Genomic DNA, 12,706 nt, shown 5'->3' with positions numbered 1-12,706 from the left:
GTCAATAATCAATAAACTTTTTTTAAGAACCTGCTATGTGTCAGGGACCGTGCTGAGCACTGTGGATACAAAGAAAGGCAAAAGACAGTCCCCTCTTCTCAAGGAACTCTCAGTCTAGTGGGGGAGAAACCATGCAAACAAATACACTAACAACTATATATAGGATCAATTGGAGATAATCAACAAATGGAAGGCTCTAGAATTAAGAGAAGACATTAGTACAGATGTTTACAGAGGTGGAATTTTATCTGTGACTTGAAGGAAGTTAGGGAAGACAAGGGAGAATATTCCAAGCATGGTTTGTCAACCTCTAGAATATTATAAGCTCTTTATAGGACATAGATCTAGAAAGGAACTAGATCATAGAATCCCACTTTAAAGGGACCTCAGAGGCCTTCTAGTCCAACACTTACCTGAAAAAAAATGACCTCCGTGACATACCTGACAAGTAGTCTTGTAACCTTTGTTTGAATGCTTCAGGTGAGGCGGTAGTCAGAAAATTGTTCATTCAATAAATATTTATTAAGCACCTACTATGTGCCATGCGCTTATTTTAAGCCCTAAGGATGTAACGAAAGGTGAAAGATAGAGTTCAGTCAATAAATATTTATTAAGCACCTACTATGTGCCATGCACTTATTTTAAGCCCTAAGGATGTAAAGAAAGGTGAAAGATAGATTCTTCCCTTGAAGAAGTTAATGGGAAGTCTATATAAACACCTTTAACTAGTGCAAGTGCTTTGCGATCATGTCTCAACATACAGTCTAAATTTGCCTCTTTGTAACTTAACCAATTACTTCTAGCTGTGTCTTCTGGGGTTGAGCAACACAATTCTAGTCTCTCTGACTCATGACAGACCTTCAGATGTTCAGAGAGAATTATCATATCACTCACAAGTCTTTTCTTCTCTAGGCTAAACATCTCAAGGTTCTTTAACTGATCTGTGATATGCGTTCCACAAATATCTATGAGTCCCTGCCATGGCAAAACATTAAACTAGGTAGTGAGGGAGCTACAAAAATGTAACAGCAGACACCCTGGCATGCCCTGGCCTGCTGCACAGGTTCTTCGATCTGCTTTTCTAAAAGGAAAGCAACTTTTGAGGGTTCACCAAGCTACTTAATTATAGTCACCAGAAGGGAAAATATAAGCAGAGAAATAAAAAACCAACAGACTGGGCTTCTAACTGTCTGATCATAAGCCATGCATACATTATAGATCAACCGCAAGATGCAACTATCAGACTATTTATGTATATGAAGCACCACCATCTGGGTTTTCAAAAGGGGAGGGGTGGTTACCCAGAGTCTCATCTGGCACATGAACCTTCTTCTAAGCCCTCAAAGCAAAACCTCACTTTAGAGCATATATATTTTTTTCAGAGCCCTAAGGGACCCAGTACCTCAGTAACAATTAACACTTAACAAAACGGTTGCTACACAAACAAGCCTCCCCTAATCAATCTTCTCCCACTGGGTTCCACCTGAGACCTATTAACGGGTGGGAAGATCTTCATTAACAGAAATGTCATTAACATTATAAAAGATGAGTACTTACAGACCCTGATTTAGGAGATGGGGAATAAAGTAAGCACACAAATAGCACTTCAGAAGAGCCATGAAATTTTAATTTCTTAGGATAGTTGAGAATCTCCAAGCTAGATGTCCAAAAGAAATTATAAGGAACCTTGGATTATTGTATGTATGTATATCTACAGAGTTCCTAGAAATAATTTATTAGCAATATTGGAAATATCCTGGAAAAAGTAAAGAAATCTGATGGATTTGAATGCACTACCTTAAATGCAACTCGTTAGCCTGAGAAAATTATAATAATGAAAGCACACTGGGTTTAGAGTCAAAAGACCTGGGTTTGAATCCTTACTGAACTACAGTTATTCTGTCCACAATGTAGGGGGTTACTGGTATGACACTACCAGGATCTGGAAACTCTGTGTAAAACTTTTTGGTGCTTCCTTTGTACTAAAAAGAAATCTGATTTATGGGGAGTTGACAATACCTTATTGTAAAATTGCAGTTGGTATTCTATAATACTATGCATATATTTTAAGCAATTCTGAGTTTCTAAGCTTTTTCTGGCTTATCTGTTGGCTTTCTTGTCAGCAACTTTTGCAAAACTTCCCCTAAAAATTCCCATTTAATTTCTTATGCTGACCTACCATATATCGAAACTGTGATGGGGAAAGTTGCAATGTGGAAGGGATAACTACTGCCTAGGTGACCTTGAACAAGTCATGTCTCTCAGGGCCCCATTTATTCTATCTATACAATTAATGACACTTTTCCAGATTAAAAGCCTATGATCCTATTTTAGACCCCTACATCCCTCAATTTCCTCATTCCTAGAAAAGAAAGGAAAATAATATTCCTTTTCTCTCTGCACTGCTTCTAAAAAAGCTCAACATTTCTAGACTATGGGTCAAAAAAAAAGTGACTGATGTGATTGTCAGTGAGAGAGATAGAAAGGGAAATGTGTTTGTAAAATGAGCTCTTCCTGATCACATATTGGAGCAACTTGTAATGGTTCTCAGTTTGGTTCAATACCTAAAATGATTTCCCATCAATCCCAGACTGTCAAAATTCTTTGCAAAAAACACCTTATCATTCTTCATCAAATTACCAAAAAAGACAAGAAGATATGATAAGATTTTGGCAAACCCTTAGAATACTTCCTAGACATCAATTTAAAAAAAAATTTTTGTTTACAAAACTCACCGAATTATAAAAGCAAAGTTATCTTTCAAATTGTATAACTCCTCAAAGTCCAATATTAAATTATTAGCGCAGTAATGTTAGCCATGTTATTAAAATTACATATATTCGTACATAGCCATGCACATATTATATATTATATTCATACATATAAATAAACATTGTATTGAGAAATGGTATGATGTAGTTTTCTTTTTAAAGATCACCAGACATAGAAATAGAAAACTGGGTTAAATCTCATCTGTATCCCTTAAATTTCAGGCTTCAGTTTACTCATCAGCAAAATGTTGAATTAAATGATCAGAGATCTCTTCAAGCTCTAAATCCATGATCCTATGTTTTATAACTTATGATTTACATATAAAACGGCATAAGTGACTTCATCGGGTAAAGTAATTATCTATAAAAGGTAGTCAGGGCATGAAGGGAAAGAAAGAGATACTTGGGGGACAACTTGATTGCAGTGTAGGCTTCCTCAATATATTAAAATATCAAAGCACCCAAGGAAGGCCTCTAGCATGTTGAGTCCATTCTCTATGGAGGGTTTTCAGAAACATATAAACAAGATTTGTAAAGGGGGACCGTAATGGTAATTTGAATTGGAAAATCTTTCCTATATATTAATAGACCTATTAAATCACCTGGAACCCTAAGTAACGTGGTTGGAGGAGCTTGAAGAACATGCAGAACAGGAAGGGCTGAGCAGAACTAGGAGGAAGTGGGTGAGCACAGTCAGGGCAGAGAGGAGAGGATACAGGCAGGTGCACAGTAAGGCTCAGTCTCCTGAGCCTTTGCTTGTGAGAAGGCCCTGACCAAGGTGGAGGGAGGCTTGGAATGGCTTTGCTCCCTGCATTGATCATGTTTATTAACTTCTTGGTCACCATGACACATTTGGCTTTCTGGTGTCTAAATAAATGTTTTCCTTCTGCCTTCTATATAGAGAGTCTTTTATACTTGGTGATTGAGAACTACCCCTGCATATTCATAGTCACCACCAGTGCTGTGAATGTTGCCTTGGCGATACAGGGACAGGACATGAAGAAGCTGCAAAGAAAATGACCATCATGAGGGTAACAAAGTCATGAGTTCCCCACCTGGGGTCCATAGATCCCAAGGGATCTGTACATAGATTTTAGGGTGTCCATGAAGTTGGAGGAAGGAAAAAGTACATCTTTATTTTCACTAACTTTAAGTTTCTTTTGTAATCCTATGCATTCTATTTTCTGAGTTTATAAATATTTTTCAGAGAAGGGTTCATAGGTTTCACCAGACTGCCAAACCAGACCATGATACAAAAAAAAGTTAAGGATCCTGATCTAAGTGGTTTATAGACTAATGTATGGGATCCCTAACCTTTGTCTGATGGAATGGTTTTTAGAATTTCTCTGAAGTCTTATGATCACTGCCAGTCTAACATTGAGGCAGTTGAAGGCATTGTTGGGGGGTGGGGGGTGAAAGATGGAATAAGAGTAGGGAAGGGAAAAAGAAAGTGAAAGGAGAGAACCATAGAAGCTGGAGAGTGAAAGTATCTAATTAGAAGGAGTCAGTCACTACACTTTCTTCCCTCCTGAAAGTCCCAAGAATTTTGGTGAGGACAGCAACTATCTTGGTTTTCTATGAAGGAAGTTCAAGACTGACCCCTGAAGACCTCAGGTGAAAGGATTATAAAATGATTAAAGAACAATGGTAGGTTAGAAATGTAAGGGGCGCTGACTGCCACACCATCTGGGACGCCACACTGACGGACATCAGGTAAACTGAGTCCGGAGCAGGGAATGGTGAAGAAGATGGCGCTGGAAGGGACGGCCCCACCCCGGGTTTGTTGTTGTCACTATAGTTCCAGCTTGTATTCATTTCTTTAGTTTCGGGTTTGTTTAGGTGTGTCACCATGGTTCACTGGGCTAGCTGGCAGAGACTATATAATCAGAGTGCTTGCTTGAATAAATCAGAGTTCCTTCTCTGACCCGCTCTCCCACCTCATTCTCTTACTCGCCAGCTCCACAGGAGGACAAGGAGCCTGCTGGCCAGGCATAAGACTTGCTCCTCTCAGTAAGCTATGCTGTAACCATAGCAACTTGGCGCCCACCAACATGGAGCCACAAGCAGGGGGGAAGGAGGAGGAAGCTCAGCCAAGGGAAATTAGGTCCCTCAGGAATCTCAGCTGAGGCAATCAGGTCCCTCAGTCCCCCCCGAGTGAGTCAGGCTCTCCAGAAGCCTAGACAGTCTACAGGAGCTATCAGGACAGGGTCAAAGGCCGATGCCTGAGCGCGACGGGAGACAGTAGCCTGTCTGCCTCACCGAGTCCTCCAGCAAGCGGATCTGAGAAGTGGACCCAGGAGAAGACACGCACAATTCAGCTCGGTGGGAAGAGGTGTAACCCTGAGTAAGATTGAAATGGGGCAAAGCTCACAAAAGTTGAGTCAGGGTCAATACACAGCAATAACTTACAAAAAGATCAGGAAACATGGAACTACAGTAAGTTTGAGAAATATAAGGAAGTTCATAGATACCATTTGTGAAATCTGTCCTTGGGTGTCAGAACGACCTCCTATGAGTTTAGACTCTTGGGTCATTGTTGGAGAGCAGTTAACAGCTTTTGAACTCGAAAACCCAAATAAATTGGATCCTCACACTTTCTTCCTATATGACATGCTGAAGCATGTGTTCATAGAGGAAGACGGTGGCAAGGCAGTGCAAATGAGAACATTTACCACATCCTCAGAGACGACCCCCTCTGAGTCAGGGAGTAGTACAAGGGACAGTAGCCCAGAAAGGCAGCCAGCATCCATATGTCCAGACTTAGAGTTGGAACAAGAGATATGGCGAGAGAGAGAGAAACAGTTCGGGAAGTGAGAGAGGACATGCAAGAGTTAACTGAAAAATTAAAGGGCTTGCTGAAAACTAAAAGGAGGGTTAGCTGGAAAAAGGAGTTCACTGATGGTGAGAAGGGAGGAAGCACAGAGAGTGAGAGAAGAGGAACAATTCTGCCACCTAGCGACAAGGTGAGAGAAGTACAAATAATTTTCAAAAAATCAGCATTACAGCAGACTCTAGAAAAGCTGAGAGAGGATGGTGATTACACTAGCTTCAGGGAGATTGGCGGGGAATGGATAAGTGCGTTCCCTGTATTGGAGGATAAAGCAGAAGACGGCTCCGTGACGAGGACTCACGGGCCCATACCAGCCTTACAGATAGAAGAATTGAAAAAGGTGGTTACAGATGATGGGATAAATGCTCCTTGTATCCTCATAAGATTAAAAGAATTGGCTAATTATGTGTTAACCCCAAATGACTGGAAATTAACCATGAGAGCCATCTTAACTCCCAGACAATATGATTGCTTTCTTCAGCTTTTGGCAGAAAAATTAAGAGCCATAGCAACATCAGGTAATGCTGGCAACACTACAGATGCCCAATGGTATTATGATATGTTATTTGGGTCCGGAGAGTATGCAGAAGACATTAAGCAAATAGGACATGATCTAGTGCTGTATGAGAGGCTAGCCCAAGGGGTGGAGCAGGCCTTAATGCTGATTCCTGAGAAGGGTCCTAAGAAGGTATCTCTGCAATCACTGAAGCAAGGAAATGCAGAACCCTTCACTGATTTCTGTGCCCGAGTAACTGAAGTTGTCACCAGGACTATGGGTGAAGTGGAAGGTACTGCTGTAGTGAGAAAGGACATCCTCTGATCAGGAGCTAATGCAGATTGTAGGAAGGCTCTGCTAGGATTACCCAAGAACTGTTCCATTGAAGACATGTTAAATAGGTGTGAGGAGGTAGGATCTCAGACATAGCTAGCAAGAGTACAGGCTTCCATCTTCGCAGGGGTGCTGAGAAATTATTAGGGAGCTGGAGCAAGAGTGAGATGCTTTAAGTGTGGAAAAATAGGACATTACCAGAGGGAGTGTAGAAACAATTCAGAGGGAAGAAAAGGACTTGAGTACCAAGGGAACAGAACACCATTTAAGAGTAAGCCAACCACACCCTGTCCAAAATGTAAGAAAACAGGGCATTGTGCTTCAGAGTGTAGGTCATTGTCCCCTCTCAAGGGTAGTGCTCAATATTTAAACATGCAGACGGGCATCCCTCCAGCCCAGGAGAAAAAGAGGGGCTACCGGGAGGACGCAGAGACGATCCCACAGGCCACTTTAGAATTCAGGAGGAGGTACCGGACACTCAAGTCGGCGCCATACAGTCAAAATTAATCAGAAGCCTAGGGAATTTCCTGATACCTCCATGCACAACAGTGTGGTTACCAATAGAGGAAATAAGCATCAAAACAAAGTGAGAGATTATCATTTCTGCACCAGCAAATGCTTACCCAGGCTTGCAGGCCGTAGTACAGCAACCACAGATTGGTACCTTACACAAGACCCTGATGTGCAACTCTAACAATGGGGAGGTGGAGGTGGGTAGAGGGCAGCCGGTAGCACAATTGATACAAATGAATCATAACATAGAACAAACAATATATTGAACTCAACAAACTGGCAATCAGAGACCAATACTTACCATATATATAGAAGGAATACCTAAAACAGGCCTTGTGGACACCGGTGCAGACAGAAGCATATTCCCTTTTTCACAATGGGAGTCTCAATGGCCTATAGGAGAGGAAGACAATGTATATGGCATAGGAGGCTCACAATGGGCCAGGGAGGTGGCCAGACCACTACGGTGGACTTTTGAGGACAGATCAGGAAAATTTTGGCCACAAGTATTGGAAGGGCTTCCCATAATACTATGGGGAAGAGACCTGCTTACACAATTAGGGGTAAGATTAACAACAAATTTTGGAACGGGTCCATTGATGACGATGCCGTGAGAATTCCACCACCAAAATTACCATGGATCTCGGATGAGCCCATCTGGGTGGATCAATGGACCCTAAAATATGAAAATCTCACGGCCCTGAAAGACCTTATATAAGAACAGTTAGAGTTAGGACACATTGAGGAATCCTTTAGTCCTTGGAACTCTCCTGTATTTGTCATAAAGAAGAAATCTGGAAAATGCAGAATGTTGAATGATTTGAGAAAGATCAATGACATCATGCAGCCGATGGGTGCTTTGCAGCCAGGTTTGCCATCACCCAATGTAATTCCCAGCAGTTATAAACTTTGGGTGATTGATATCAAGGATTGTTTTTACAGTATTCCTGTTTATACTGAGGATAGGGAAAGGTTTGCATTCTCTTTACCCAGTGTCAGTCTACAGAAGCCATACCTTCATTACCTATGGAAGGTACCACCCCAAGGAATGAAAAACAGTCCCAGAATTTGTCAGTGGTATGTAGACAAGACATTACACCCAGTCAGGAAGAGATTTCCCCAGGTGTTGATACTCCATTATATGGATGATATCTTAGGAGCTCATGATAACACTGAAATTTTAGAAATGACATTACAAATGACAGAGACAGAATTCCTCAGACAGGGTTTAAAAATAGCATCTGATAAGATACAGAAAGACCTGCCTATACATTACTTAGGACACACCATATTAGAACATCAAATCCATATTAAATCACCTGTAATAGATGTGTCTAAAATCAAGACTCTTAATCCTATGCAAAAGGTGATAGGAGAGCTTCAGTGGATCAGACCACAATTAGGAATACCTACAGGTGAATTACACCCATTGTATGACATGCTGAAAGGAGATCCTGACTTAAATTCACCACGACAATGGACTCCTCAAGCGCTGGAGTGCATCTCCAAAATTCAAACAAAAATCGTAGAGGCTAGCACCAGGAGATATAGACCAACAGAAAATATGTATATCTCTATCCTTTTCATTGTGGAACTTCCCACAGGATGCCTTCACCAAGAGGAAGGGGTATTAGAGTGGATACATTTGAAGAGGGTACACAGTAGGTCTTGTGTCCCTTCCTGTGTACTAGTTGCACAAGTGGTTTACAAAGCAATTCAGAGAGTGAGGAAACTGATAGGAAGAGATCCTGATGCCATCTACTGTAGAGACACTAAAGAACAAGTAGAGAAATGCTGTACAGAATACCCAGAATGGCAAGTCATCCTTAATCAAAACTTCAAAACAGGGAACATAAATAAGGCTCTAAGCATATACCAGGAAACACCATGGACATGGGCTGAGAAACACTATGACACTGCGGTCATAGGAAAGAATGTATTTACTAATGCCACAAAATTAAATAGAGCAGCCACATATGTGTATCAAGATAAATGGTTGCAGGTATATGATACTCCATTCTCATCCACCCAAAAGAACGAAATATTTGCGGTCTGGAAGGCTTTAGAAATTGATGAGCCTATCAATGTCATTACTGACAGTAGATATGTAGGCACACTTATACCAGACCTAGAGACTGCCTGCAAATCAACCCAATTAGAAATTGGACAGTTGCTCGCGGAAGTCCAAAACACCATAAGAGGACGTATGTTCCCATTCCACATTTTACATCTAAGATCACACTCCAATCTACCAGGGCCTCTAGCAGAAGGAAATGAGGTTGTGGATCGAGTAGTGTCAGGAGGTATATACCTAGAAACCACTGAGGAAGCTCAGCAGGCTCACAATAAGTTTCATATATCAGCAAAATCATTAAGACATTTATATAAACTTACTAAGAAAGAGGCCCGAAAGATTGTAAAATCACTCACAGCATGCATTCCTTTCCAGCCACCGATGCCATGCAGAGTGTACAATCCTAAGGGATCACATCCTAATGATATCTGGCAAATGGATGTGACTCACATAGCTTCATTTGGGAGGCTTAAATATGTCCATGTGTCTATAGACACTTTCTCCGGTTTCATCATGGCTGCTCTATGCACCCGAGAGGCAGTTAAGGACGTGTGTAGTCATATGCTTCAATGTTTTGCAGCCCATGGCGTCCCACGACTATTAAAGACTGATAATGGCCCAGCATACACTGCTTCGGCCTTCCAAAAAATTCTCTCAGAATTCAGAATCTCTCATGTGACTGGGATCCCCTGTAACCCCACAGGACAAGCCATAGTAGAACATGCGAACCGCACCATAAAACAATATGTCCAAAAATAAAAAGGGGGAGCTTCGGGACACAGGTCCATGGCACATGATCAATTGAAATTGGCACTTTTCACTATCAATTACTTAAAATTCGATGAGCACGGTCTTACGCCTGCCATGAAACACATGGTCAGATCAGGCAGACCACCAGATGATTTTATTTTATTTTATTTTATTTATTATTATTTTTTAATGTTTAACAATCACTGCCATACAATTGAGATTTTATCCCCCCCACACTTACCCTCCACTACCCCCCTCCCTCCCCACGACTGCATACAATTCTGTATAGGTTCTACATATACTTTCCTATTGAGTATATTTTCACTATAGTCATGCTATCTAGTCAGACTAAAATAAATGAAAGAAATCATATAACAAATCAAAACATGATACACAAACACATCCACATACACAAACATGATCTGCTACATTTTGGGAGTGACTTCCATATTTCTTTCTCTGAGTGTGGAAGGCATTTTGCCTTGAGAACCATCTTTGGGATTTTTTTTTTTTTTATAAGAAGTTCTTGCGTTATTACAAAATTCCAAGTCTACCAGAAAAAACTCTCGCACACTGTGGTCGTTGCTGTGCACAAAGTTCTCCCAGTTCTGCTCCTTTCACTCAGCATCAGGTCATATAAGTCCTTCCAGGCCTCTCTGAAGTCTTCTTGTTCATCATTTCTTATGGCACAATAGTACTCCATTACATTCATAAGCCATAATTTATTCAGCCATTCCCCAATTGATGGACATCCCCTTGACTTCCAGTTTTTGGCAACTACATAGAGTGCTGCTATAAATATTTTTGTACATGTGGATTCCTTTCCCATTTTTATGATCTCTTGGGGATACAGTCCTAGTAGCGATATTGCTGGGTCAAAGGGTATGCACATTTTTGTAGCCCTTTGGGCATAGTTCCAAATTGCTCTCCAGACACCAGATGATTTTAAGAAAAAATTGGAATGGACGCCTCCGGCCACGGGACAGACAGCCATGTGGCAAGATCAGGAAGGGCAGTGGCATGGACCACATACCATAATAACTTGGGGCAAGGGTTATGCTTGTATCTTTACAGGAGACAAGGAGATTTGGGTACCAGTGAAAAGACTACGGGTCGTACAGCACCAGGAAGAAATCACAGGGATTCCGCCAGAGAAAGAAGAAGAAACTACAACGCCTGAGCCATGAAATTAGTCAGCTGCCTCTTACTCCTTCTAACAGTGAGCCAGGCCAAGGACCAGTATTGGACCTTTGGACATTAGAAGACATTTCAACTTTACAGGACTGGTGAAGGGCTATCCTTGGTGTTTGTACAAATAATGTATCAGTGGGATTTAGGGAACAATTGACCTGATATTCTAGAACCAGAGGGTAAAATAGAAATGGAAAGAATCTACCAATCACCTCCTGAAAGAGCTCCCAAAAGGAAAAGTCCTAGGGTATCTAAAAAAGAAAATTGAATGTTGAGAGGAATGTACTAGGAGAAAGAGAAAAGGAAAAGTAGTATGTAGTAACTCATCTCACATAAAAGAGGCAAGAAAGAGCTTTGACAATGGAGGGGAGGAAGGTGAAAGTGAGAGGTGAACCTTCCCAACTCCTGCTACATTTCCAGTAAAAACTTGCCCCACATGTGAACTAACTAGTAGCTAAGTCAATTCAGCAGCACCAAGTATCCAGCATTGCTGATCCTTACCTACTCCCAGGTCCTTATTTCAGCATTATCCTTGATGGCTAACTCTCCCTCACCTAAATATACCATCTGTTGTGAAATCTTGTCTTTTTCTGCCTTTACTGTATCTTTTATATGTATCCCCTTCTCTGTACTGACACTTAGGCTCTCATCACTGCTCACCTGCATTGCTTTAAGAGCTTCTCTCCTGGCCTCTCTGGCTCAAATCTGTCCTGACTCCAAACAAACTCCAATGGTTGCCTCTTCCCACTTAGATCAAAGAGAAACTCATCTTCTTGCGTTTTAAAGCACTTCACAATCTGGTCAAATCAATCCTTCCACTCTCGGTACATTACTTCCTCTCCTGTGCTTTACTGTCCAGAAAAATAAAAGCAAAAATAAAGCACTGACTTTCTTCCTGTTCTTTTACATATGGTGATCTCCCATGGCTGACATGGGTTTTCTGCTCACCTTTTCCTCCAAGAATCCTTCTCTTCCTTGAAGACGTACTTCAAGCACAACTTTCACATGAAGTCTTTCCTGACTCTCTCAACCTTGTATTGAGACCTAAATTAAATAGACCTGATGGACCTAATTAAAAGAGAGAAATGTGAAAATTACATTTTCTGGAAGGTATCACTGGCAAAGAATTAATATCAATCTCAACCATGAATACATCAAATGCATAGCATCAAAATGCTTAAAAGAAAATTTAAATGACTTACAGGGAGAAATAGACAATATAGCCAAAATAATGGAGTAACTCAATTTACCACTCCCAGACAAAGATAAATTTTACCAAAATACAAATAAAAAAGAAATGGAGAACCTCAGTAGAATTTTAGAAAAGGAATACAAGGTAGACCTCAGGATGATAGTGAATGGGAATAGAAATGAGTATATCTATTTCTCAGCTGTGCATGGCACAGTCACAAAATAGAACATGCATTATGGCACAAAAATATCATAAAGGCATAAAAGGAGAAATACTGAACACATCTTTTATGGACTATAAATACGGACTATATTAAATGGACTATATATTACATATATATTATATGGACTATAATAAAAATTATAATTAACATAAGCCCTCTGAAATGAACATTAAAAGTAATTGAAAATGCTCACTTAATCCTGAAGAATGAGTAGTTCAAAGAACAAATCATAAAAACAATAATTTCATTAAAGATAATGACAACAATGATACAATGTAGCAGATGTATAGGATGTATTCATAGCAGTACTCAGGGGAAAATTATATCTATAAA

The sequence above is a fragment of the Notamacropus eugenii genome, chromosome 2, assembly GCF_028372415.1.
Source record: "Notamacropus eugenii isolate mMacEug1 chromosome 2, mMacEug1.pri_v2, whole genome shotgun sequence".
In the NCBI taxonomy this organism is placed as follows: domain Eukaryota; kingdom Metazoa; phylum Chordata; class Mammalia; order Diprotodontia; family Macropodidae; genus Notamacropus; species Notamacropus eugenii.
This window is presented reverse-complemented; position numbering follows the sequence as displayed.